Here is a 27,331-nt window from a genome sequence, read left to right as displayed (position 1 = left end):
TAAACTGTATGATTTTTTAAATTCCTCATGGATGATCCTTTGTGAATCACTTGTTTCTCAAGAGAAACTGTTTTTTCCTCGAAGGTGTAATGTGGGCTTATATGTTACACTCAGAGACAATTTATGCTCTGGTTACATAACATGGAAGTTGAGAAATCAAGCTTAGAATAATTACATTTTAATTCATGAGACTACTGATGGTATCTGAACTGTAAAATTTCCATTTGAGAACATATGAGTGTGTGAACGTACATGTACATGTACAGAGAATTGGAATTTATTGTGTGTATGATTTTTATAGGCAATAATAATGTTAATTAAATGCCTACTAAGATTCAGAGAGATGCAAATTATCTTAGAAAGATAAAAATCTGAAATACTTGCTATCATGACTCAATGCGCTAAGGATTTTTGCCAAAGAAGAGGATCTTAAATTGGCCTCTGTTTTTATTTGTATTTATAAAATAATAGCTTGAATCTATCATATTGACAAATACCTTCAGATTGTCTTCAAGCAAGAACTTTTCAAAGCCGGAGATGCCACTTTACATTTTATTCATTTCACACCAACTGAATCTGATATCTCTTATTACTTAACATTAAGAGAACTTGAACACTCCCAAAAGGGTGGAATTCAAATGTACATTCCTGACTTCCAACACATATTTACATACAATACCTATTATTTGAACTCAACCAAATTTTCCTGTATTAGATACATGCAAAGTAAAGGTGTTTCCCAGCTTTTCCCCCCCACATATTTATTTATAGATTTTTTTAAACCACATCTATTAGGCTTTGTTCATAAGAGTGACTCATTGAATGCTATAGAAAAGATCTGAGTTGCTGAATATGAAAGGTAAGAAAATATAACCATTAAATATCTGTCATCCAATTATATTGGATAAACTGATTTATTTTTCAGGTTAATAAAATTGCATTTTATTTTTTGCTTTTTCTTTTATTACCTACAGAGTTAAATTACTCCTGTTGCTTCATGCCAATGTCATTTTCTTACAAACAAAATATGAAAAAAAATTGATAACTCGAAACTATTTTAAAAATCTAGTAGCAAACTCCATATCTAGTGAAATGGCAAATAAGGTATCCTGAAAGATGCTATAAAGGACACAGCTAAAAATATTTTACATAGTTAAATAAGTATCTGTTAAAATTGTATTTGAAGTATCAAGAAAGCTATAGTCAATTTAGCAGAAGCATGACTCCAGAGATTTAGTAAAACGTTGACACCAATGCTACCCTCAGAACAAAGACTGAACATTGGAGCTTTAATATTCACAGCCTCGTAAAGGAGAGGAGATAAAACCTAGAAATTATTCATGGTCACTAATTTAATAGTATGTCTTCGCCAGATATCTGGCACTAAAATAGCATTATTTTCAGGGAGAATGAAGTGGAAATAAACCCAAGTGAAAATAAGGAAAATAGACTGTCTCCAGTTTTGGAGCAAGGTGGGAAAAAAAAGTCATCTCTAAAAATTTGCAATCATAAGCTTGCCCTAACAAAGATTTTCATTCTAAACAGCACTACCTAAGTATTATAAAAACTTCAGGTAAGGTAGAGAATCATCTTCAAAAGAGGCCTCAAAAAATTCTTTGAATTTTATTTGATATGCGTGCAGTCAAAATTCTCAACAAGGCAACTAAACCATGAGCAAGAGAAAACAAGAACAACTGTCAGCAAAATCATATCAGCAAAGACTTTAGATACTAGAGTTATTCATAGAATATGAAAGAGTTATGCTTAATATTTTAAATATATTCTTAACTTTTTATTTTGAAATATGCTTAGACTCATAGGAATCAGCAAACATCATGAGGAGGATACCCGTATGACTTTCACCCAATGATAACATTTTGAATAACCATAGTACATTACCAAACAAGAGGAAACTGACATTGGTACAATACTATTAACTCAGTTATAGACCTTATTTAGATTTATCAATTTTTGCATGCACTACTCATTTTTGGTGTCTACTTCTATAAAATTTTATCACATGCATAGTTATGTGTAACCACCATCGCAATCAGGATACAGTATTATTCTCTCTCCCCAAAGAAACTTCATGATACCCCTTTACAGGCTCACCCACCCCCAACTCTAAACCCTGACCCCCACTGATCTGTTCTTAAGCACTGTAATTTTTGTCATTCTGAGAATGTTACATAAATGGAATCATAAATATGTAACCTTTTGAGATGAGCATTTTTCACTCAATATAATGCTATTGAGATACATATAAGTTGAGTGTATCAATAGTGTGTTCCTTTTTAATGTTGTGTATCCTTCGTGGTGTAAATGACCCACAGATTATTTATCCTTTCACTCACTGAAGGACGTCTAAGTTGTTTTCATTTTTTGGCTTCTAAAGTTAAAACTTCTATGAACGTTTGTGTATAGCTTTCTGTGTAAACACATGTGTTCACTTCTTTAGAAGTCTAATTGTTGATTCGTATTGGAAGTATACAGTTTTTACAAAACTGTCAAACTATTTTGCAGAGTTGCTGTACCATTTACATTCCCAACAACAATGTATGAAAGATTCAGTTGTCCCTTATCCTCACTAACACTTAGTATTGTCGATGTTATTACAGCTGTTCTGAAAGATGAGTGTAAAATCTCATCATGACTCTAAGTCTTATATCCCTAATGGCTAATGATAATGAGCATCTCTTTCATGTTCTTCTTCATCTTCATAGATGACACAGATGTCTGTTCAAGTCTTTTGCACAGTTCCTCATTTGATTGGTTGTTTTCTTGCTGTTTCATTCTGAGAGCTCTTTAAATATTCTGGATACAATCTGTTTGTCAGATGTATAACTTGCAAATATTCTATCCCATCTCATCTGATTGAATCTCCATTTTTAAATATCTTTGAGTAAAAGAATAGCAAATAAAATTAAGTCATTGAGAAGGTCTGGGTAAAACCAATTTGCATATGCTTTTCAATACCCAAATTGAGTAGAAATTTGGTTTAGAAAGAGAATGATTACATGACTAACAGGTGAATGATTTTACAAATTATTTGAATTCTAATTTGTTGCTTTTAACAAATTTGTAGAAAGATTTGATCATATAGATACATAATATATCGCCAAGATAATTCTTTTTGATAGACAACACTTGTGAATTTTATCTCATAACTTAGAAACACTTTAAAAGTCAGATAACGTTGCTGTACAAAACACCTTCCATTTCCATTGACTTACTTTCAGATACACTGTTTCCTCATTGGTTTCATTTCTAAAAATATACTATAGGATAAAATTGATGCTGAACTCACTCTAATTCTTGCACCAAGTAATACTCATTCATAAATATATGAACTATTTAATAAAACATTAAATGTAGTTAGATATAATATTAAGAACTTTCTTAAAATTTATTTTTATTGGAGTATAGTTGCTTTACAATGTTGTGTTAGTTTCTACTGTACAGCAAAATGAATCAGCTATACGTATACATATATCCCCTCTTTTTTGGATTTCCTTCCCATTTAGGTCACCACAGAGTGTTGAGTAGAGTTCCCTGAGCTATACAGTAGGTTCTCATTAGTTATCTATTTTATACATAGTATTCAATAGTGTATATATGTCAATCCCAGTCTCCCAGTTCATTCCGCCCCCTCCTTCCTCGCTTGGTGTCCATACGTTTGTTCTCTACATCTGTGTGTCTGTTTCTGCTTTGCAAATAAGATCGTCTATATCATTTTTCTAGATTCCACATATATGAGTTAATATACGATATTTGTTTTTCTCTTTCTGACTTACTTTACTCTGTATGACAGTCTCTAGGTCCATCCATGTCTCTACAAATGACCCAATTTTGTTCCTTTTTACAGCTGAGTAATATTCCATTGTATATATGTATCACATCTTCTTTATCCATTCATCTGTTGATGGGCATTTAGGTTACTTCCATGTCCTGGCTATTGTATATAGTGCTACAATGAACATTGGGGTGCATGTGTCTTTTTGAATTATGGTTTTCTCTGGGTATATGCCCAGTAGTGGGATTGCTGGGTCATATGATAGTTCTATTTTTGTTTTTTTAAGGAACCTCCATAGTGTTCTCCATAGTAGCTGTATCAATTTACATTCCCACCAACAGTGCAGGAGGGTTCCCTTTTCTCCACACACCCTCCAGCATTTGTTGTTTGTAGATTTTCTGATGATGCCCGTTCTAGCCGATGTGAGGTAATACCTCATTGTAGTTTTGATTTGCATTTCTCTAATAATTAATGATGTTGAGCATCTTTTCATGTGTTTGTTGGCCATCTGTATATCTTCTTTGGAGAAATGTCTATTTAGGTCTTCTGCCCATTTTTTGATTGTGTTTTTTTTTTGCTTTTGAGCTGCATGAGCTGTTTGTATAGTAAGAGACATTTTCAGTATAACTTTCATTTTATGCCTTTTTTTAAAATTTGCAATACATTTTTATTGTTTTGACCAGGTATGTGCTAAAATAATTGAAGTCTTAACCCAATCCTGAAAAAATCTTTTAAAACATACAGGCTTATGGCCTAAAGAATTAAACATAGAGTTCAATACACATATGTGATTTTATAGATAAAAATTATTACATGATGATTAATAGAAGACTTTCCAGTTTAAAAGTTATAATATATAAGGATAATAGTCTATGAGAAATGTGAAATGAAAATATGACTTAAGAGGGAAAGGTGACATGGTCAACAACTTGACTATTAAAGATGGGTTTATTTATGTATTTTTTTCTTCATAGATAAATGTGAGTTGTCAAATTGCTTTGGTATTGAAATGGTTCATTTCAAAGAGAAATGTATAATTTTATTTTAAATATAAATATTTACAACAATATAATGGAGATTACATTTGTCATTTATTATAAAACTATTAAGAAGCCTCTTATCTAAAATGTAGATATCATCATAAAATATGTGATTATTCATCAAGGGCAAGGACTGTTGTCTCTTTGCTTGTCCAGCACAAGCAAAATCTGAAGTACGAAGACATTGTAATTTGCCACAATTGATTAAATTAATATTAGTAATTAAATAACTAGGTTAACCAGTTAGGATTTATTATCTCACCATGTTTCTGAATTTCCCCTTGAAATAATGTCCTTGCCTTTGGGATCACGTATTAATAATACTAACATAATCTGTGAATTAAATCCAGAAAAATAGAAACAGTTTCTACAAAAGGATATGTGATGCTGTTGAGAAAATTTTGAGATGTTTGAGATTATAGAGAGGACATATAAAATACATTGTAAAATAAAGTACATATACAAAATAACAACCTCATAATATGTTCTTCAGTTTCTCTCAGTGTTATTTGAAGCAAATATTTCAATTCATGTGAATAGTATGCTTAGACACCTCTTTCTGGTTCTAAGTGCCTACTTGAACTTTCCTCCTTAAAACTTCTCATATATATTCTACTGACTCATACAAAAGTAGTTGATATCTGTGTATTCTTATTGGTAAAATAAAGCAATTCTTTGAATATTTCTGATATCTTACAATTATATCTAGAGGAAAAATCTGCTTCTATCCATATATTTCAAAGAATTTTACATAATTTCACACTTATATACTAAAATTTAGTCTTGTGTTTAATGGATACTGTATTTATGCCATATAATTTGGAAAAAAATTGCAGATATCTATTATTCATATATTTTGCTATTTAATGCCATTGATTACTTCAACTTCCTACTTTCTAGAAGTACAAATAAGACTAAATTAATTTTATTCTCTCAGAAAATGCATCATATATTTTATAAAATTACTTTCATTTTAATTAAATTACTTCAGTTTTGCTAGACTACAGTATCTCCTATGCACCTTCATGGAAAAAGTGATTTGAATAATTTTATATAATAAAGATTTATACAGATCATATCATAAGAGATAAAACATAGATCATGAAACATTTCAAGATGTAGAGAAACCACAAAAATTGTATACTTGCAAAGGAAATGACAACTTAAATTAAAATTGAAGAAAATTGTAGTCTGTTAATTTGCAGTGATTTCAAGAAATACAAGCATAAAAATGTCAGATTCTTGGTATATTAGTACCCATTTTATTTTACCCCTTCAGAGAAAATTAACTGCTCTGAATGAACACACAGAACAACCAAGGGCACACAGTATATTGCTTTGTACACTAGCAATTTATTTCTTAATTTTCCAAAATATTTCTCCCATCAATACTTTGAGTGTCCTAGAGAATATTAAGCTACAGCCCATCCAGTGCTCTTCAAAAGAAAAAAATAAATGAAACAAAAAACAAACAAATACCAGAGAAATTGCACTCTCGAATGAGAAGAACAAGGGTTGTGTTTATTCATTTCACTCTCCTATTCTAGAGGAGACAAGTGGTTTGTTTCTGTCCCCAGAGAAAGCTCTTGGTATAAGCTTTGAAATGTCAAGTATAATTAAGACAAAGTATTCTTTTTAGCCCAACAAAAGAAATACATCTTTCAAAATAACTGTCTCTTGAAGTTAGAGAACACAAACAGTCGATCTCAGTTGAAACAGCTCACTGTGCTAAATCAGTTGTCAGCTTCAGCGTGGCTTCAAGTTGGCATAGCATCTAGCTGGTGCCCCATCACTGCCCAGCATGGCCGGTCCAACCCATGGTACAATCACAGCACATTTATAAAGTTCTGACTATTCAGTCCAAGAGAACCAAGATGCCAACTGCCATAAAATGTAAACAATATGAGTTTGTTTGTGACAGAATCAACTTAAGTTGAAATAGTACATTCAGGAGTAGTTGGAATGAAACGTGTAAGAAAAAAGGAAGACTTAAACACAGTTTAGCGTTTCACTGAAATTTCTGATTTAGCGCTCATGGTACATGCTATATTTTAGACATGTGAGAGTTCATTTCTTCAGAGAACAGCCATACAGCACACTTATATAGAAAATATACAATCCTTTGTGATTTCATGGATGGTTTCTCCTAACAGAATGTATATTAATGTAACACAAAAATATGTGTAAACCTTACTGTAGGAGAGTTTTTCAAGGAATACACTTATACTCAATGCCTGGCTGGATACAAATATGTTATCAGAAAAAAATTTTTTTTAATTTATTAAAATTTCCTATCCATATTTTTTCAAATGGAAAAGAAACCAGTGTGATTTTTATGAATAAATAATTTTTATTTTCATTATTTTTTCTTGTGAACAGCTAAGAAGAAGCTCCAACATGCAGTTGACAGACCATGCTCTTAGATTAAGGGATACTTTCGTTCCCAGACAGATATGCCACTAACAGACTGTATGATCTCAGCCCATGGTAAGTGACCTCATCATCATAATTATTACTTTATTAGGTGCTGTGGGCTTTATGATTAAAGCCAGTTTTCATTCAATGTATAATAATTCCTATCTATACTTCTGTCAAATGGGTGTTCTTGAAGTTTCAAACCTGGAAGATATTTTTGAAACTTGGAAGGACCTTTTATTGAAGGGATGCATATAGCTGGCCTAATTTCAGCTTCATTTTGCAGTTTTGAGAACTCCATGACTTTTCTCATACTCTTGCTTCTGCTCTGCCTGGCATTCTCTAATTTTCTCTTCCTGGACATGTTTATCTGTTCTTCAAGACAAGTCAGTTGTGACCTCATAAGTAGAGTGTTCCCTAATACTTGAAGGCACTTTAATAACCCCTTTTACTTTGTTTTCAAGACATACTACTGTTGTATTTGTTCTAGTCCTTATTGCATTGATTATGGTAGGTTAAATATGTACCTATACTCTAAGCTAATTATCAGTTTTTCAAGGGCAGAGGATATATCTTATTAATTTTTAAATCATTAGTTCCTGATAACAAGTAAGAATTGATAAAGTACCTGACATAAATATAATTCAGTTTAAATGCCACGCTCACCATTTTAATCAGTCCATATTAGCATAAGTGTAAAAGTTGTAGAAGATAATCCACATTGCATTTAGGACCATGTTTATATGTCTTCAAGACTCATGTCCACATCTCATGGGGAAACAATGTGAGCAGGACAGATTAGACGATAGGTGCAGAAATAATGTCAAGAATACGAATGATTTGGGAGAACTATACTTTACCAAAAATACAATATATTCTAAATTTGAGCCCCTTCTTGACAGAGCAATGCATAGAAAGACTTCTTCTTAGACACCCCCAAAATTCACCAGGCTTTTTGTAGTAATTTTGAGCTTTTTAGACAACTAGAAGGCATGAAAATAAGCCCAAAAATCAGTCAAGAGAAAGGAAAGTCTTCATTTTTTTAACAGAAAAACTGAACCTCGAGGAGATCTCACATCCCCTTTTACCCGTCGCTCATCTTCTCAAGTCTGTATCTGTACACAGAGTGTTAAATCACTTAAGAGCCATGAATGGATGGTACACATTCTAACTGACCCATCAGTTAATCATTTATTGGGCCATATATATGCCAGAGTATGTTATTTGTACGTTTTGCCTTATTTCATCTTCATAACAATTTTAGGAACTGTATTTATGGATGGTAAAATTGACGCTTATAGAATTTTCTCAAGTCTGTACAATTTGAAAGCCTGTGTTCTAAAAACTCCTCTGAACTCCTTTCTTAAAGGACAGCTCTTGATGACTCTTCCTCATTAATGATTGTTGTGCTAAAAATATGGTTTTTGCCAGTGTGTTAAAAAATTTCCATCTGCTTTCAAAACATATTTATAAGTATAGATTATTAAAAAGTGGTTAAATTTTGCAATGGAAGTAGCATGTTGATCTATAATATCAGGAAGAGAGACTCAGCTAAAATGAATAATGCCAGAATATTTCAAAAATAAGATAACTCATGCACGTTAAAATATGCTCAGTGAAAGGATAATCTGATCAGGTGTGTCTTCTCCCCCTTGGCCTTGCATGTGACCATAATTCCATATGTTCAGGACCATGTTAGGAGGCTGGCTCCCGGCTCAACCTCTTTACGTAATTTTTCCTGCTGACCACTGGCCAGAGGCTTTATCTGACAGGCCTCAGGGTCACGGTGCTCCTCCCACACCAGACGCCCGGCCCAGTCTTTGCAATGCAGTCTCTGAAGGGAATTGCCGTCAAGGACCCGGGCCCTCCTCAGGTATCTACATTCCTAGCCCTGATGCCTTCATTCCCGGTCATTTGTGTGAGGCCTGGGGCAGCGGTCTTCTTCTTTAGGCGTGCTGACAGCTCCTCGTGGGAAGGAGGAGAAGTCCTTACAGACACTTTTCCCCACCCTGACCCTGTACCCTCCACCTCTCCACCGCTAGCCCTTCCCCCTGATGCTGTCCTCCACCCCAGGCTTGTTCAACTGCGGAGCCTCTGGGTCAGGGCTCCCTCAGCAGTGAGATGACCCCGACATGTGCACACCTGCCTGACCCTCCAAGAGTAAGCCTTCCCATGAGGAAAATAGGACAGGGGGCCGGGTTCCATGTTAGCCTCCTGCCTCCCACTGCAGTGACTAAAGGCTTGACTCCTTCATTGTTGGCTTGTTGCTCTAATGGGCAACTCTGATGCCTGGCTGCCTGGTTCCTGCTTTCCCTGCTCAGCTGAGCTCCTAACACCACATAGTAAGGAGCCTGAGGTTTTTCTTTTTTGATGTCTCACCACTGACAGCTTTTCAGCATCACTCCTCTCCATCCTCTGCCTCACATCTTGTCCAGCTGATGAGAAACCCGGACGGTGACTCCTTCACTCCAGCGAGAGATTCAGAGCGCTCAGACCTTACTCTGTGTGCCTGTGTGCGACAGCCTTCATCCCAGCCCTGCCTGCTAACCACAGTTAAACCCCTTTCCTTGCTTTTTCCATCTTAGGACTTTTTTAGGGAGGTTGCCCTGCACTCTCCAGGAAGTCTCGTTATGTAAATGATAGCATTATTCACAGTCTTTTATGTACGTATGATTATCAGTCTTACTGTCTAAACCAAAGTTTGGGTAGGGGTGCATCCTCTTTTTGAAGAGTGGCTGCCACAGACTATACTAGGAAGAATAAGTGATGAAACCAGTTACCATCACTAGGTTCAGTCTAGAGATTCAGGGCCTTGTTTCCAGAGACGGTTGCACCGTAGGTGAGACGCGAAGAATGGAGTGGGATTACCCAGGTCACGTGGCCAGAATGTTCTTGGTGAAATAAGTATATTGGAAAAAGCACAGAGACAAGAGAGTTCATGATCCAGAGACATTTGAAACAGACTCTGAAAGTAAAACAAAGGGAATTGTTGAATTTTGTGAAGTGTATGAGTGTGTTGAGGATAAAAAGACAAAACCCAGAGTCCTGGCTTGGATAACTTGCTGATAACTTGGTTCATGTGTATGAGATGCGAAACACTTCGGATTATTTGATGTAAGATATTTGTGGGGCATAGAGTTAGATTGTCTAATATACAGCTGAGTGAATCAGACACTCCGGGGAGAGAGCTGGGCTGGAGACTCAAGGCTGTGTGAGATATAAGTAGTAATTTATGTCATAAGGAGGAAAGGGTATTGAGAGAGTGCACTAACAGTAAATACACTGGAGGGTCAGAATGGTTAGAAGAGGTTAAGTAATTTGACCTCAGGTAAGCTGAGAAGTTTGTTATGGACCAAACTGTGTTCTCACCGAATTCCTGTGTTGAAGCCCTTACCCGCAGCAAGAGAGCCGGGGCCTTCGGGGAGGTCATTAAGGTTAAATGAAGTCCTAAGGATGGAACCCTAATCCAGTGGGACTGATGTCCTTACAAGGAGACAAGGCACCCAGCGCTCTCTGTGTCGGCCCCAGGGAAGGGCCATGCTAGGACTGGGCGGGAAGGCAGCCATGTGCGAGCCAGAGAAAAACCGAGCTCCTGGCACCTCAGTCTCCACCTTCCCTTCCAGAACTGAGAGAAAAGAAATGTCTGTTGTTTACGCCACCAAGCCCGTGATGCTCTCCTACGATAGCCCAAGCAGACTAATTCAGATGTGACCAGTTCTGGAGCGTGTGGGGAGGATCTTGAGAAGAAGAACTGCATACCATAGAAAATTCATGTAAACTAAGAATCAAAAGGTCCAGTTGCTTCAGAAAGAAGTATTTCTATTTACTCTGTAACCTAGGTCGAAGCAGTTGCAGGGCTGGAAGTGGAAGTCAGATTACAAGGGGAAGAGGAGTGAACAGGATGTTTGTTATGACAAAAAGGGAAGGCGCTATGGGACAGAGATAGAAATAAGGCTTGAGGCGATGGGAGAGAAAGTTGATGGAAGGCTCCTGTTGACTGTGATTGACTGGGTCATGTTTAAATGCTAATGAGAAGAGCCCCCCAGAAAGGAAAATGCTGACAATATATGTGAGAAAATGCCTCATCAACAAAAGAGCCTCCGATGAGGAAACATCTGCGTTGGTTTTATACGGCTCTGGAGATGGACCCAGCTTCAGCTCCTATGACGTCAGAAAGCTGACCCTGAGAGTCTGGGTTCCAGCGTGAGATGTGAGTGATTTGCAGGGATGATCCGAAAACTGAGTGCCCTTTAGCCTTTACTCTTTCGTCTGGTACCTGAAAGTACATAGTAAAGTATTCCATAGTGCCACTTAAACGTTATCATTATTTCCTCATAACTTAAAACTGTTCCAGATAAGAAGAGATCTAAATGCAAGTTCCACATCTCGGGAGCAGAGATTGTCTATTTGTGAGTACATTGAAAATAGATGCGTCTCAGAGCCTTCAGGTCAGGTAGCTATTGCCTTATTATAGATTGCCCCCAAATTTGTTACTTCCCCCTACAACCATCATTTATTCTGTACAAAATCTGCAATTTGGGCAGAGCTTGGTGGGGACAGCTACCTCTTCCCCAAGTGGCACCGGCTAGGTTGGCTCAACTCTGAACTGGAAACTCCACTCTTAAGAGAGCTGGTTCACATGACGGATAGGGTGATGATGACTGACAGGTGGCAGCTAAGGGAGGCAGGGGGGCAGCGTCCCTGGAGTCCCTCCACCCTCCACACAGGCATCTGCGCGACCCGCTTGAGCGCCCTTAGGAATGGTGCCGAGGATTCAAGAATGAACGGCTCACGAATGACTTCACTGGAATCTGCCAGTTTATTAAGGGTTGATCCTGTACACCGTAAAGTGTAATTTCCACTGTATTCTGTTGGCCAAACAGTCAGGGTCCATATCCAAGGCGGGCTGACATAGACCTCACCTTTCAATGAGAGGAGCGTCAAAGAATTTTCCAGACATGTTTCACAATGGGCACAAACCACAAACGCTTAAATCACTTGCCATTTTAACCCTTTGTTATTGAAAAGATAACATTAGAAAAAACAATATTTTCAAAACAGCAGTTAGAGTAAATGTTAACCAGAAAGGAGAAATATATATTTACTATTAAAATATAGCATCCATGTGTATTTGTGAGTAAATATCAGTTATTTGCAGCTGAGCAAATATTTCGTAATAGTCTTGACATCTAAGAACACCTTCTATAATTCAACTGCTACATTTGTTAATTATTTTCACTAGAAATTCATAGAACTTCATACTACCCTCTTGGAAGGACTTTAGCACCATGGTTAAGAGTTTAGTTTCTGAAGCCAAAAGGCTGAATTTACCACTCCTTTTTCCTAACTTACTACTAATTTTCTAACTCCTCTATTTCTCAGCTTACCTACAGGGAAAAAGAGGTTAGGAAGACCACCTACCCAAAAAAGACTCTTTTGCAAAGGTAATGAGAAAATGCTTCTAAAGCATTTACTTTGGTGATTAGCAAATAGTGAGCACTCCACAAGTCTTAGTGTTTTTACTGGGAGGGTCTGGTTTAAAATGGATTAAGTTCAGATGTCCTTGTTGCAGCATTGTCATTTAGATAATTTGAAAGATGATCAAAAAAGATAAAAACTCATGAACTATTAAAAAGTTTCACTGGAAACCTATATAATGTCAGATTTTTTAGAGAGTGCTGCACATTATAATACAGATGAACTTAATTTATACTACACGTTATGAAAAATAATTTTCCCTCTACTCCTAGGGCTCGGCTGAGACACCACCCCTCCCCATTGTAATAAAAGATTAACAGGAGAAAAACAAACAGAAGTTTAATAACATGTATACCTCCTGTGTTCATGGGAGAGACCCAGGAAAGTGAGTAACTCCCCAAAATGACCCAAGCCACCACCTTAAATACTGTGTCCACTTCAACCAAAGAAGGTGTTGGGACATGGGGAAGCCAGCTGTGGGCGGCGGTCAGGAAGAGCACAGTGAATAAGAGTAAGGTTATTACGCAGATTTAGGGCATTGTCTTCTCCATTGATAAGAGTTTCTGGAGATTTGGTCATCCTCTTCGTGGTAACCAAGAGGGAGACACCCTTTCGAATGGAGATTCCCCATATACCTGTACATGTCTCTTACAAAAGGGTAACTTCTACTCAGTTTTCAGAGCTTTTCCTAGGTCTGCTGCTTCTTAAAAGTAATCAGCCTATAATAATCCTTATGCCAAGGAGGTATATTTTGGGGTGGCAAATTCTGCCCTCCTTCAGTACACACACACTGTTTAGTCAATGGCTCATGTAGGCTTTATTTCTTACAAAAGACACTTCCTGAAAAGAGGTTAAAGGCTCTTTGTTCCTACTTTAGTAGTTTCCAATCCTCCGTGTAGAGACCCATGGTTGGTATCAGTCAGAAACCAAAGCCCTGGTCTTTGTTATAACTAGAGCACTGCCCCAAACTCTCCACTTTTCTGCATTCCCTCAGATATTGGACAGCCCGTAAATTAAAAATCTAGTGGATGGGAAATGAGAATGTGGAGGTAGAGAAGGAAATGGCAAGGATTGTGAGGACTTAATAGCATTCTGGGAAGTGCAGAACTGATTCCAAGTAAAAGAGGGAAGGTTGCAGTGGAGGTGGCTACCATAATTGCAGTTCATACAGGAATTAATATTTAACTATTTATATATTTAAAATATGTGAAAAGTAGGCCATGAAGGAAAGACTACATCTCTTAAGTTGGAGTAACAGTAGCACACATAGTTCTCTAAGTAGGTGAGACCTTGATAGAAGCTGTGTACTTTATACAACTCAGAATTTACCGAACTGAGGAAGGATTTGGGCCACCCCCCAAGTGTACTGTGTAGACAAGGCTATGAGATAATAAATCTTTGAGAGGAATCTTAGCTGGTCAAGGTAAAAATTTAAAGAAAAAATAAAATAATAGTGTTATTGGTAAATACAAGACAGAACCAGATAAAGAAGTATTATATGACTCCTCAGAAACAAAATCTATTCCTAGAAATTATCTGTCTCAGAGTCCAGGAGACAGTTTCAAGGTATTTGTCATTTTTAATGTTATGCTAGACGACATGGCCTCTACTGTAAGAGCCCCAAGATCCTCCTGAGAAAACCAAGTGGAGTTGAAAATTCAGCAGGATCCAATTAAAATTTAACAGAACATGAAGAAAAAGTAATTTCTTTAAATTAAGAGAAATAAATGATCTATGGAAGGACTTCAGAAGAATTTAAGTCTAATGTCAGAATACATTTCTATAGTAGAAGTGGTAAAAGGCAGACTTTATACTGTGGAAATCAAATTTCAAAGCTCAGTCTTGATGACAGCCTGAGCTGACACGTGCAGTCCCCCTCTCAGTACACAGTGACACATGTACATGGTCAGGCTTCAAAAGGAATGGGAAATTCTCTCCTGGAATAGAAAGAAAGAGAGAAATCAAAGCCATTAAGTGTGAACTGATGCCACATCAGTTAGTGATGGGGCTTGTATGTGCTTTGGGGCTGGTAACTGGAAGAATGCACCCTGGCTCCAGAAAAGACTGGAGACACAGCAGGAACTGTAGGAGCTGGACGTGAACTCCCCGCAGGGCTCCTGGAGCCTTGAAGTACCACCAGGTATGTGAACCAGGGCCGGATTTGGCTATTCCTCCCAGAATGGCAGATGAGGCGATTTGGTCCCATCTTTCTGCTGATGTCATTTAGAAGAGTTGAAAAATATTATAAAACATTTTTTTTGAAGAGACTCAAGAGCTAACCAGGAAGTGAAGAATTGTGATATCAAGGTCCAGAGGGGGTTAACTCACAGGTATGACATGGTATTTGTGACCATTTCTTCCCTAGGCACATCTGTTGATTTCAACAAGTAGCTTAGAGGAAGTAAGAGTAAATCTGAGAACGATAGTGGATTTTTCTTTTAGAAAAAAGAAGAGGAAGTTTAAACGTGGATTAGGCTATTATATGCATAGGTGGTTCAGAGAATAGATAATGCAATCAATTTGTAACAAGTTGAGTTTGATGTGTATTATGTGTAGAGTTTGATCTGTATTTTCAAATTATCCAGGCTATCTATTAGGTGTTATTTATCCATTTGGTTAATTTGTCAGTGAATAAATGAAGAAAAAATGGAAAATGAATGGGGAAAAAAAAAAATAGACATACCCAAATCAGAAGGATGGCTTTTGGAAACCTAATACATATGAAAGAGCTCACTTGCCAGTATTTTTCAGCTCTTTATAGATTAATGGGCATTATGTTAAAATAGTTTTTGTATGCTGATTTAGCTTAGTATTATAAAACAGAGGACCTGTTAAAAACTACTGACTTTTATATTTGGTTTACATTCTGAAATCTATTAATTTACTCCCTTAATGTTTTATCTATTGAAAAATACACAGATGTATTCCGTATAACACCGATACTTATTTTCCTAAAGAAATTGATATGCAACACGGCATGAGCACGTCTCTTTCTCTTTTTCTTCCTCTACACGTGAATGCACATGCACGCACACACACACACACACATACACACACAACTCAATCAGGATTATAGACCTACTGAGCAGATGGCCTTTGGCTTGGAGAAAATTGGATCCTGGGATATCTTTCTGAATTTATCTTCGATTCAAATTGTCTTTAGCATGCACAAGTCATTAAAGCACTAGTCTGGGTCTGAAGAGGTTTTCCTTCAATATTTTATAGGTAGGATTTTGATCTATGATTTATCAGTCAATGGACAGCACTAAGGACAGAGAGGATTTTTTCTTTCCATTAGGAATCAATTCTTCTGGTAGATAGATTTTTATTTCCATCCTTATTCCGCTCACTGAAAAAAATCTGCTTCGGGATATGCCTGTCAATTTGAGTGACCAGGCACATAAGTGGTATAAAACACAGGAATTTTTAAGCTGTGAGAAGGACTGCAGTGTTGCAAAATACATAAAAAATGAATAAGTAAAAACTACCAAGCGTCTTTTATGATTTGTAGGTTCTTTTGAATGCAGGAAATATTAAAGAGGAATGCATTTTATTTATGTAAAGGTCACCATTAGGTTTTATTTTTACATATACCTTCCCAGCTCATGGATAGAATAAAAAACTTTGTGGACAAATGTGATTATATATTTCAGGGAGATCTGTAGTTCATCTTCACAGCATTTTGTTTAGTTTCATCTATTTTGTTATAGTTTGTGATTTATTGCATGTCATGCCAGTCAGTATATTTTCCATTCCTCAGAAATATGTGACTGAATTGCAAGTAAATTTTTCAGTCAGTTACATTGGCTTGAAAAGTAAATATTATGGAAAAGAAACTATCAAATTTTATAAGGAGATATATCTTGCTACTATTTATTTCTGCATGCAAGGCTGACTGCAAAAAGCTGTCAGGCACAGAGAGCTGGGTGGCAGCTGCTAGACTTCAGGTGCATATCAAATAATTTGGAAATGGTTTTCTTAGAGTAATGTTCTCTTCTCCTAAGAAACCATGGGTTGGGACTTCCCTGGGGGCGCAGTGGTTAAGAATCCGCCTGCCAATGCAGGGGACATGGGTTCGAGCCCTGGTCCGGGAAGATCCCACATGCCTCGGAGCAACTAAGCCCGCGAGCCACAACTACTGAGCCCGCGCGCCTAGAGCCCGTGCTCTGCAACAAGAGAGGCCACCGTAGTGAGAAGCCCGCGCGCCTCAACAAAGAGCAGCCCCTGCTCGCTGCAACTAGAGAAAGCCTGCGCGCAGCAACGAAGACCCAACACAGCCCAAAATAAATAAATAAATAAATTTATAATAAGAAGAAAAAGAAAGCATGAGTTTTAGGAGATCTTTAGTCTTTCAAACTGCTTCCCTGAAAAGTTGCTAGGTTTTCATGAAGGTTCTATTATGACAGTGAATTACAGTTAAAACAGAGCTCTACCACCGGTGTGAGGAGATACTGCAATTAGTAGACTTTTATCAGGTTCTTCCTATTGATTAAATAAAGCATTTCAGGGTCTTTATTCATGTGATGCATGAATATGCTGCTACTAAAACTCTAACAAATATAGCACTTATTTATATTTATCAGAATTATAGAGATGCCTCTACGTAGTTCATGTAGAGGAAATATCTTTAAAAATATGGTTCATTCTGGTCCTAGGACTTTAGCCCCCTGCCCCCCGTCATGATCTTCTTAAAACAGAGGTTTTTGCTTCTATCCTATACTACACTCTTCATATGACTGTTTCTTTTGGAATCTAAGCTACTTGGAAGTATACATTTCACCATTTATTATTAGGATCACTAATTTGCATATACCCACATATTTGCTGAATATCTTTAACCAAAACTCCACTATAGCTTTCAGAATGCTTTTACCAGGTGCAGAGCATAGCATGTTATCACTCTACTTTCCTCCCTAGGATACCAAGTAGAATAGTAAAATGGCGTATTGTTTCCCCTCTCTTTAAACTGCCACTTTGTGGCAAATACCCATGTCCAGGTTTACATGTGGTACACATGGGTGTGTGTGTTTGTATTAGAGTGAGAAATACTAATATTTAATGTGTGTGAATGGATGGCTGTCTGTTTTCCCCAGGAAATACTAGTTGGCTCAAGTTGAAGAAACACTGCTCATCACATCCTAAGATAGAGGCAGAATAAAAGTGTTAGGCACAGGAGATAACACTTAAAAATTTAGGATATTTTTTTGGTTTCTAGAGGGATACTATTCTCAAGTAACCATGGGGGTTTGGCTCAGCTGGGGTTATCTATTTTGAAAAAAATGATGATGGGTAGAAAAACAACTAGGAAAATAGGAGCATAAACTATGGATAAAATATAAGATGGAATGATGACATTCAGCCTCATTATGGAAGGATAATGGAAGTCATTAAAAGTATCTTAAGATTGACTCGGCATTTACTTTAGATATTTTTAACTTCCTACTGGTGAACAATCTGTAGTGTGAAATATGTCTATTATGAATTAACAAAATCTTGTATTGAGGATACACACCCACACACAACTGGGTTATGAACTAGTTGTGTTGGAAGACAGGGGGTCACTGCAGGTTAAGGAGGCTATATTTCTGAGATAGAAACTATATAAGAGTTACACTCCTTCCAAAAACGGCACATGTCATTAATCTTTCAGTCATGTAATCATGTAAATGTGCCCCATTGCCGTCAAAACAAAATCTAAATGTCATAATCTGATCCCATCTCCATTTACATTCTAACCTCTCACCATGCCTATTTTCCCAATGTAATTTAGGTCATACACCTGCTTGCAAAACACAGTACGTGCACATCTTTTGGATTTCTTGTCTTTTCACCTGCTGCCCTTTTGACTTGCACTGCATTTACTCTTGCCCCATTTCTTTTATGATCCTATTAAATTATGGTTTAGCTGACATTGCCTTCTGAAAGCCTTCCTCAAATACCAACTGTAACTGGGTTATGCGTTTTGTGCGCGGCCATAGTTACGTATGCATGCTTGTTGCATAGAGTCTGACACTCCAGTAGTTACTTTAAGTCCATCCTTATGACTTTATGATTCCTGAAGACAAAGAAAGCTTTTATCCATCTATGTTTCTTTAGCAACCATCCTGGTGCCTAGGCCATGGTGGAAGCTAATCCCTTGATGAAAGGAGGGAGGAAAAGAAAGAGGGAGAGGTAGGAAGGAAGTAATGAAAATAATGACGTATAGTAAGGGAAAAAAAACAACTTTCTTCCAAGAAGAAACTTAACTTTAGTATGAGAAAAGAATACTAATATTAAGGAAAAAACGCTGGTCTTAAAGTCTGGATATGGGTAAGTGTCTTCATTTCCAACTCTTGTTCGTCATGGGAGCTTAGGCAAGTACTGTCATCTTAATGAGCCTTCGTTTCTCATTCTGGAAAGCTGAAATAACAACGTACATTCATCCTTCTACTCCAGGGTGCAACAGGTGTCACATTTAGTGATATTTGTCTATGTGCTTCATAATTATAAAGTACAGAACAACTACAGGGTCTTATTATTTCAAAACATATCAAAGATTTTTAAATGACTAGATAAATATAAAAAGTTAACTTATACATAGCATATCTGTAAAATTTTTAAAGAACGAGTGATTTTCTAATTAAAAGTAGTCTTAAATGGAAGTCGTAAGTATTCTGTAATTAAATATGCTTTTTTTGTGTTCTTAAGCAAGTACTTTGGGCAATTACAGAACATTTTCCAGGAAGAGTGCTTTAGTACCTAGCTGCTTTTGCTTATACCTACCATATCCCTCCATTTCTTCTCTATTCAGCATTGTTAGTTTATTATCTGGGCTTCCAAACAATTATTTCAAAAATGCATTCATTAATTATAAGATGAAAGCCTTGGCCAGTAGTTTTACCTATAGAGCATTAGCAGGCTTATTTTTCATGTGCAGTTTTTGTATCACAAATCTAGGGTAACTTGAGGCTTTATTTGTGTGGAATATTCTATTCGTTCAAACTCACCATCTCTAATACTTTCTTTTTTTTAATTTCTGGGGCTATCTGGAAGCCTATAAATTCAAAATAAAAAACTAATGTGTGAATTCCCTTAGTACTTCAAGGAAAATTCTTTTTTTTTTTTTTTTTTAGCGGTACACGGGTCTCTCACTGTTGTGGCCTCTCCCGTTGCGGAGCACAGGCTCCGGACGCGCAGGCTCAGCGGCCATGGCTCACGGGCCCAGCCGCTCCGCGGCATGTGGGATCCTCCCGGACCGGGGCACAAACTCATGTCCCCTGCATCGGCAGGCAGACTCTCAACCACTGTGCCACCAGGGAAGCCCCTGGAAAATTCTTTTATACCTCATTTAATCAACAGTGTTCTCAAAAGCTAACAATGTATCTTATTATACTGTCTTATTTGTCATTTTTGCTGCAGTAACAAATGACCAGAATATCTCCAAAGGTTTATTTCTTGCTGTCATTCCATACGAGTTTTGAGAGTCAGTGGTAGTTCCACATTTCTCTTTCATTTCATGATCTAGACTGGAGAAGCTGCCCCCCATATGGGGTATGGTCTTCTGCTGGAAGAGGAAAAAAAAAGCAAGAGATCCTGAAGCCAGTACACCATGACTCTTAAAGCTAAAGCTCCTTGAAGAACTGGTCTATTGGTCGTTCTGCTCACACATTTATGAGCCAAGTAAGCCAAGTGGCCAAGTTCATGTTCACGGGTAGAGAAGTATATTCCTTCCCCCAGAAGGCATGGTGGTTGTAGAACAACACAGTGATGCATTATCCACTTAAAAGGAAGAGGAAAACAAAGAAAACAATAGTGCAAAGATCAGTGTCTATCGTCTTAGTCACAAACATTCGCGTCTCTTTTTTCCAGGTGCTAAATATTGCCAACCCCTCCCCAAGGAAGATATGACAAAATCCAATGCAGTCATGACAATCAGATTCAAATTTCAAAACGTGTTGATAATCACTATTGCAGGTCCAAACCTGGCTTGTTAAATTTGGGTGGTACGTGAACACACGCATGCACACGCACACGCGCACACGCACACACACACACACACACACACACACACACACACTCGCTCTGCATTCTGATTTCTATCTACTCAATGATAATAGAGGAATAAGGGTCAGATACCCACAATTAACAGTGTTACTCAGAAATGGGACAAATGAGTGGCATATGGTGATCAGTGGCCCATAGTAATTCTGGAATTCTGTTGGCCAGGTTTTTCAAGGAACATAAAATATTTCTTGATTATGACCTAATCTTGCTTCCTGGAAGCTCTCCAATCTGTTCTTCTCAGTGGCTCTCAGCTCTACTTCCTGGACAATTTTTCCTTATTATACAATTAAACTTGGTTATCTCTGAAGAGGGCATTGAAGAGCACACCTTCGTCTGTGCTTGAACAGCTCGCTTACCACTTTCGGAAGCTACACATCTCTACAAAGCTGTTACACACCTCAAATGGTCACAGTCTCGTTTAATTCACGTTGGCGGTTCTTTTGACAGTGCATCCCTCTTTATAACTTTACTTTTCATCTGTTTGATTCCAGTCATTTCCATGTGCAAACCGGCATACTCACAGTGCCTTTTTTTAATTTAATTTTTATTTTATATTGGAGTATCGTTGATTTACAATATTGTGTTAGTTTCGGGTATTGAGCAAAGTGATTCAGTTATACGTATACAAATATCCATTCTTTTTCCAATCATTTTCCTGTGTAGGTTCACGGTGTTTTCTGAGGCAGCCCCTGACGCTCTTCTTCTGCCTTGTCTTTATTTAAAGTCACGTTGAGTTTATCAGACTTCACTCTGAAGCCACCCTTGGTATGTTTTCTGAGACATATTTTGTTCAACTGAAATGATTTATCTGTAGCTACCATAATCTATTCAGACTTTTTAAACGAGAGCAAGATGACAATTATAGGTATCCCCTGCTTCTGGAAAGTTTGCCGTAGGCCACTTTGCTTTTACGAAAGACTTGTTTTTTTATATTGGTACCTGTTTTCACTAACAGAAAAATCTGAAGAGGATTTTAGCTTTTACAAAAAAAGGGGAAAAGGGAAGATAGCTTTTCATCTGTGTTTTGCAGTGAGCTGTTCCAGAGACAGTGCACACCCAGAGCAGCCAGCACGGCCCGGCGCGCTTCTTCCCAGGGAACCACACTTAGCATCTCAGCATCAAGCTGCCAGAGCCTTGAACTGTCCATGAGCATCTGTGCTTTGTCATAGTTTATTCTGTGCATCCATTAGCAAACATGTGTTCTAACGTAATTGCTTCTTCGCTTTATACTATTTTGGCTTATGAAAATTTTCATAGGAACTCTCTACTTTCCCATGGGAAGGTGAATCTGTGTCTTAATTTGGTCTTTGCTCTGGGTTAATTAGTCTTAACTGGTTAGAGTACTTCCAAGTTTTATCACTTATTGGTAGCCTATTAGAAACAGTTGAGATTTTCAACCCTGCAAGTCCTTAGTTGTCTACATTGTCTTATTCCTCTTTTACTCCTTGCTAACTAGTGAGTTCTCTTCTGTTTTCATCTTTGTTTTCTTAAATCCAGCCAACAACAAAAGAACGCTTCATAAAGTTCTGTGTCTTATCCCTTTTGCCAAGAGTCACAAGTTAATTACGTACCTTAAATGGCTTAAATGTTATTGTAGAAAACACTGTTACCAATTTCATTAATACATAAAATTTCATCAATACACAAAATGAGTTGCCATTTTCCATCCTTCAATTATAGTTTACTTCATGCCCATAGCACAGCCCCAGAGCCAATAGCACATACGTTGTTTTTTCTACGTAGCAGTGCTTCACTTCTTGGACAATTTCTGAACTACTCAGCCTTGCTGTGTTAATAAACCACCCCAAAGTATCAGTGACTGACACCAGCACATATTTATTCCTCTAACGTTGGCTGAAGTTGACAGATCTGCTTATACTCCACTTTTTTCTTCATTTCAGGATGAAAAGGAATTACTCCATATTGTGACATGCTGCCTTGTGGCAGATTAAAAGCAAAAAACAAAACAACAGAGTTGGATAAAACCTACAGTGGCTCTCAATGCTTTTGTTTGGAATTGACATCCTGTCACATCACTCACCAAGAGAAAGCACATGGCCAGGTCCGTGCTTAAGTAAATGCATTCTTCCCACCCCCTGCTGGAAGGCACTGCTGATCCAGGCCACGCAATTGATAAATAATCCTCTTCAGGGAACGAGGTAGTAAATAATTGAGAATAATTATAATCATGATGTCACAAATGGTCTGATACCTGTTTATCCCTCAACGCTCTCTGTAAAAAGCTCATTAATTTCTTACAGTTTTCTGCGCCCAAACTCTATCACACAGTTTAGGTAGTTAGCTTTGTGTTTGTCCTTGACTTCTTCACCTCCTCCCAATTGTATGTCCTTCCAGCTTTCTATGGGCTCAGCTTCGCCTAATTAGTTTAGCCTGGCAACACACCAGGAACCAAATTTACAAAAGTAAATTTCATCTGAAATTGGCTCTCTGCCCTAAGTCTCATATATATAGTATAAGTGAGTTGCAGTCCTTCTGGTGAAAATGAAACCTGCTCTTGAAATCCAGGAGGTTTAGCTAAGGTTCTGATTTCCTGTCTGGCAATTGCCGTCCCTCTCCCTGGAGGGTTGGTCCTATTCTTTTCCCTTGTGGGTGTCTTAGTTTCCGGCATCAACACTACACAAATATATACTGAGATCTCTGTAAAGTCCTTTCCTGAGACCCCTCCAGCTTATCTTCATCTGAATATTTTAGAGAACAGAGACTAAAGTAAGACTAGGTTTTCTATTCCAGTCGAACATTGCAACTTAAACTATGATCAGCCCAATAAAGGCAAGCTTCACTTTAGAACAGCATATTCCCCCTTTACTCTGATCTTCCTGTTATCTCATTTAGCATTTGCTTCAGCCAAAGCTACATAGGTTTTAAACTTTGGCATAAAACGTGCATGTATTTGATTTGAGTCTGACAACCTACTGTTGGTGGAATACTTGATAAAATATTTAGTTTTCAATAAATGACTACAAAAAAATAGCTATCTACATGATCGAAACAGTTTGTTTTCCTTTTACTACCATCATTTTAAAGAACTAATGTTAGCTGATCACAGTTCTGAAAAATTCATAAGGGGACCCCATAGTGGATGAAATACAAAATTGTGGGTGTCAATTAGAGCCCTAGTGTTTGTTCTTTTTTCTAAATTAATTAATTTATCTATTTATTTTGGCTGCGTTGGGTCTTCATTGTAGTGCACGGGCTTCTCATTACAGTGGCTTCTCTTGTTGCGGAGCACGGGCTCTAGGCACTCAGGCTTCAGTAGTTGTGGCTCGCGGGCTCAGTAGTTGTGGTTCGCGGGCTCTAGAGCGCAGGCTCAGTAGTTGTGGTGCACGGGCTTAGTTGCTCCGCGGCATGTGGGATCTTCCCGGACCAGGGCTCGAACCCGTGTCCCCTGCACTGGCAGGCGGATTCTTAACCACTGCGCCACCAGGGAAGCACCCACCCCTGTCCAAGTGGTTTCAATAATTATTTGACAACTAACAAGCTATAATTTTGTCAAAGCACAAATTGTATGTTTGTAAGTTATAGAGCTGGTGAGAGTGTAATAACCATTCTTGATATTATGTAATTGATGATTTGGCATCTTAAAAATCATAGGCCAAACTAAAGGCCAGAATTGCTTACTTATATATCCATATGATCACACTGTTTTCATAGGCATGCGAAAATCATATTATCAAACCTCCAGGGCTCTCTAGTCACCATAAATACTTCTTATGAATTGGTTGAAAATTTAATTTTCAGGTAAACATGGACATCAAAGAGACACGGGGGTTTTTTTTGTCTTTTTTTTTTTCTTTTGGCCGTACTGCCTGGCTTGTGGGATTTTAGTTCCCGACCAGGGATCAAACCTGGGCCCTCAGGAAGCAGTGAGAGCACAGAGTTCTAACCACTGGACCACCTGGGAATTCCCCGACATGGTTTTGTATAAAGATGTACAGAGGAAACACATGGATCTCAATAGAGGTATTATTTAGAAATAAAATAAGTAAAATAAAATAACTATTTCCACACTTAAAATTTGGAGAACTGCAAATATTTGAAGTGTACTTTCCTCACAAAACCTTAGCGTCTTTTGAATGTTAATTGAATCAGTTCTCACCACAGTACTAGAAGTTTAAAAGACTCTGGTCAACAAAGGAACACACAACGGCAATAAAAAAGTCTCTAAAGGTAGCTGTGAGGCAATTTGCATGGCATTATTCAGGAGGTTTATGTATGTTTAGTTCTCTACCAGAAGTCTTAAAGCCAAATATACATTCTTGTAATAGTCAAAAATGCAAAGGATTTGGCCTGAATGCTTTACTCTTGTTATGTTTCCAACATTCAAATTGTGTTTGTATGTGTATATACACACACAGAGACATATATATATACACATATATACACATATACACACATATATGTCTGTGTATATAGAGAGAGAAAGTTAAAACTATAATCTATCATTTAGCAAATTTTTAGTTCCTCCAACATGTATTTTATGTGTTCTGGTGGATCCTGAGCCTGCCTTTTTCTCAAACTGCTAAGTCTGAGAGGTTTGGTGATGAAGCCGTGTCTCTTTGTTTTTCTGTGATTTCCATGCTGCTGCACAGATGAAAGGGTCATTGTTTAGATTAGAACCATTTAACCTTGGTGTTAGTAGTTCATGTCTTTTCTCTCCCTCACCTGGGATTTCTTACAGAGGAGTCCTTCTTAGTTGCCCCCACGTAACTGATAGATCTCTCCTACAGGACTGGCATAGACTTACGTAATGAAAAGAATAACACTCCACACTTCACCATCAGTGAAGTAAGGTGCTAAAAAGAAATCATAGGTTAACATTTTATCATCTCTGAATATATTTGTTTTAATGTACAGTTGTCATGTTCATCTTACAAAGGGCTGTCATAATTGTCACATAAAGCACAACTTGAGGTGACAGTTCCTGTACAAAAATATTGTCACAGGTGGATCCACCAAGTCCCGAAGACATAGAAACATTGGCCTCACCCAGCCACGCAGCGCTCTTTTCCTCAAGCTGTCTCTGTCTTCTTCCATTATTTCCCCACCAAGCTGCTTGAAAGAGGCTGTGTTTCCACTTCCTCAGCTCCCACTCATATTTTAAATTATTAATCCCCAGTTTCACACTCTGCTCTTGGGACTCTCATCAGTGGTCATCTAGGATCTGGTTGATAAGTTGAAAGGCACAGTTCATTGTATCCGACATCTTCTTCTTGGCTTTAACTGAAATGGCCCTCGCATCTGTGCCAGCACCTCAGCTATTTACACACATCTGGACCCGATCTGCACCTCTCTGAACAGGTCCATCTTCTGTCCAGCCAGCACCTAGAGCTCCACCAATGAAAGCACAAAATATTACTGCTCTCTCACAAACCCCCTCTGCCCTCCTGTATTTTCTAAATGGCATGACCATCTACCTACTCTTTAAAACTAGCCATTCTAGGCTCAGTGTCACTCTTTCTCATTCCCTGCAAAAGTTAGCCATCAGTTCAGGTTCAGTTCCTGAGAGCATCTCTCCCCAGTGGCGTCTCCTCACCTGTTACTGCCTGCGTCCTGCACCTCGGCATCTCATTTACATTATTACAATAGCCTCGTCGACATTAGGATCTTCCCACACCTAGCCATCAAATTTACTATTTTAAGAAGCGAAACTGTTTCAGTTTTTAAAAGCTCAAATCCTCTTTCCCACAGGATAAAATCCAAACTCCTCAGCCTTTCACAGTTTGACTCCCATTTCCACCTAAATATCCAGCCACTAACCTTGTAACCCTTCTCCGTTTCTGCCCCATTGAATTGCTTTGAAACTCTCTCCCTTCACACATTTTCTTCTTTTGCACTTTGCTTTTAATGACACTGAACCCTCTTCTTTTATCAAACTTATCTGTCACCCAATTTAGATAGCTGTTCATCAGGCAATATCTTCCATAATCCCCCTGAAAATTTAATTACCTGACATCCCGTCCTCCCATAGTACATCGTTCATGGACATTTCTGCCCTCAGCCAGGATGTGTTGGATTTGATCTGCGGCAGAGAGTTCCCCTGGCTCACTGAAGCTCTGAGTTCTTTGAGGACATAGGAACTGTTGATTCCCATTTGCTTCTTCAGCTCTGAGTACTTCAAATGAGCTGATTAAAATCTTCACTGACTGCACTGCCTTCCAAGCAGTGCCTGAACCCACGTTCTCAGACCTCTGTGGCATAGTCCCCAGTGCATACTTCCCACTCATATCAGCTCAAGATACCTTCTTATTCCTGCCTCTGAGTTTTTACTTATGTTCAAGTTGCTCCTAAGCTGTAGGTCCTCTTCATTATACAGCATAATCTCCTCCTCCTTTGAACAGTCTTATCCAGAGCTGGTAGCTGGCTGGTTATACAGCAGGGCTGTTACATGAATGTAGGCTGGTACCAAACACACACCAGTTAAATATTCTGATAGGCAATCCTATCCGTATCAAATTAGATGTAACTTTCTTAGAACATCTGTGTCTGACCTTACAGTTATTATTTATCATACATGAGTCCTGGAGGTGTGTTGGAGCGAGTT

At 37.9% G+C, this 27,331-nt stretch overlaps 1 long non-coding RNA gene across 2 annotated transcripts in view; it reads left to right on the top strand.

Annotated features, from left to right (window-relative positions):
- The window catches only part of LOC307179612, a 48,920-nt gene that overhangs the window by 13,400 nt on the left and 8,189 nt on the right, over positions 1–27,331 (top strand). The window contains exons 3-4 of one of the 2 annotated variants that reach the window (XR_013825445.1): positions 7,213–7,320; positions 22,671–22,802. This is a non-coding gene — a long non-coding RNA (uncharacterized lncRNA). Of the gene's footprint in view, positions 1–7,212; positions 7,321–22,670; positions 22,803–27,331 lie in introns of those variants that run through there. The other variant, XR_013825444.1, reaches the window with a different exon arrangement.

This window comes from Stenella coeruleoalba (genome assembly GCF_951394435.1).
Source record: "Stenella coeruleoalba genome assembly, chromosome: 21".
NCBI classification, from domain to species: domain Eukaryota; kingdom Metazoa; phylum Chordata; class Mammalia; order Artiodactyla; family Delphinidae; genus Stenella; species Stenella coeruleoalba.
The sequence above is the reverse complement of the archived record's forward strand: the minus strand, read 5'-3'. Positions and strand labels throughout refer to the sequence as shown.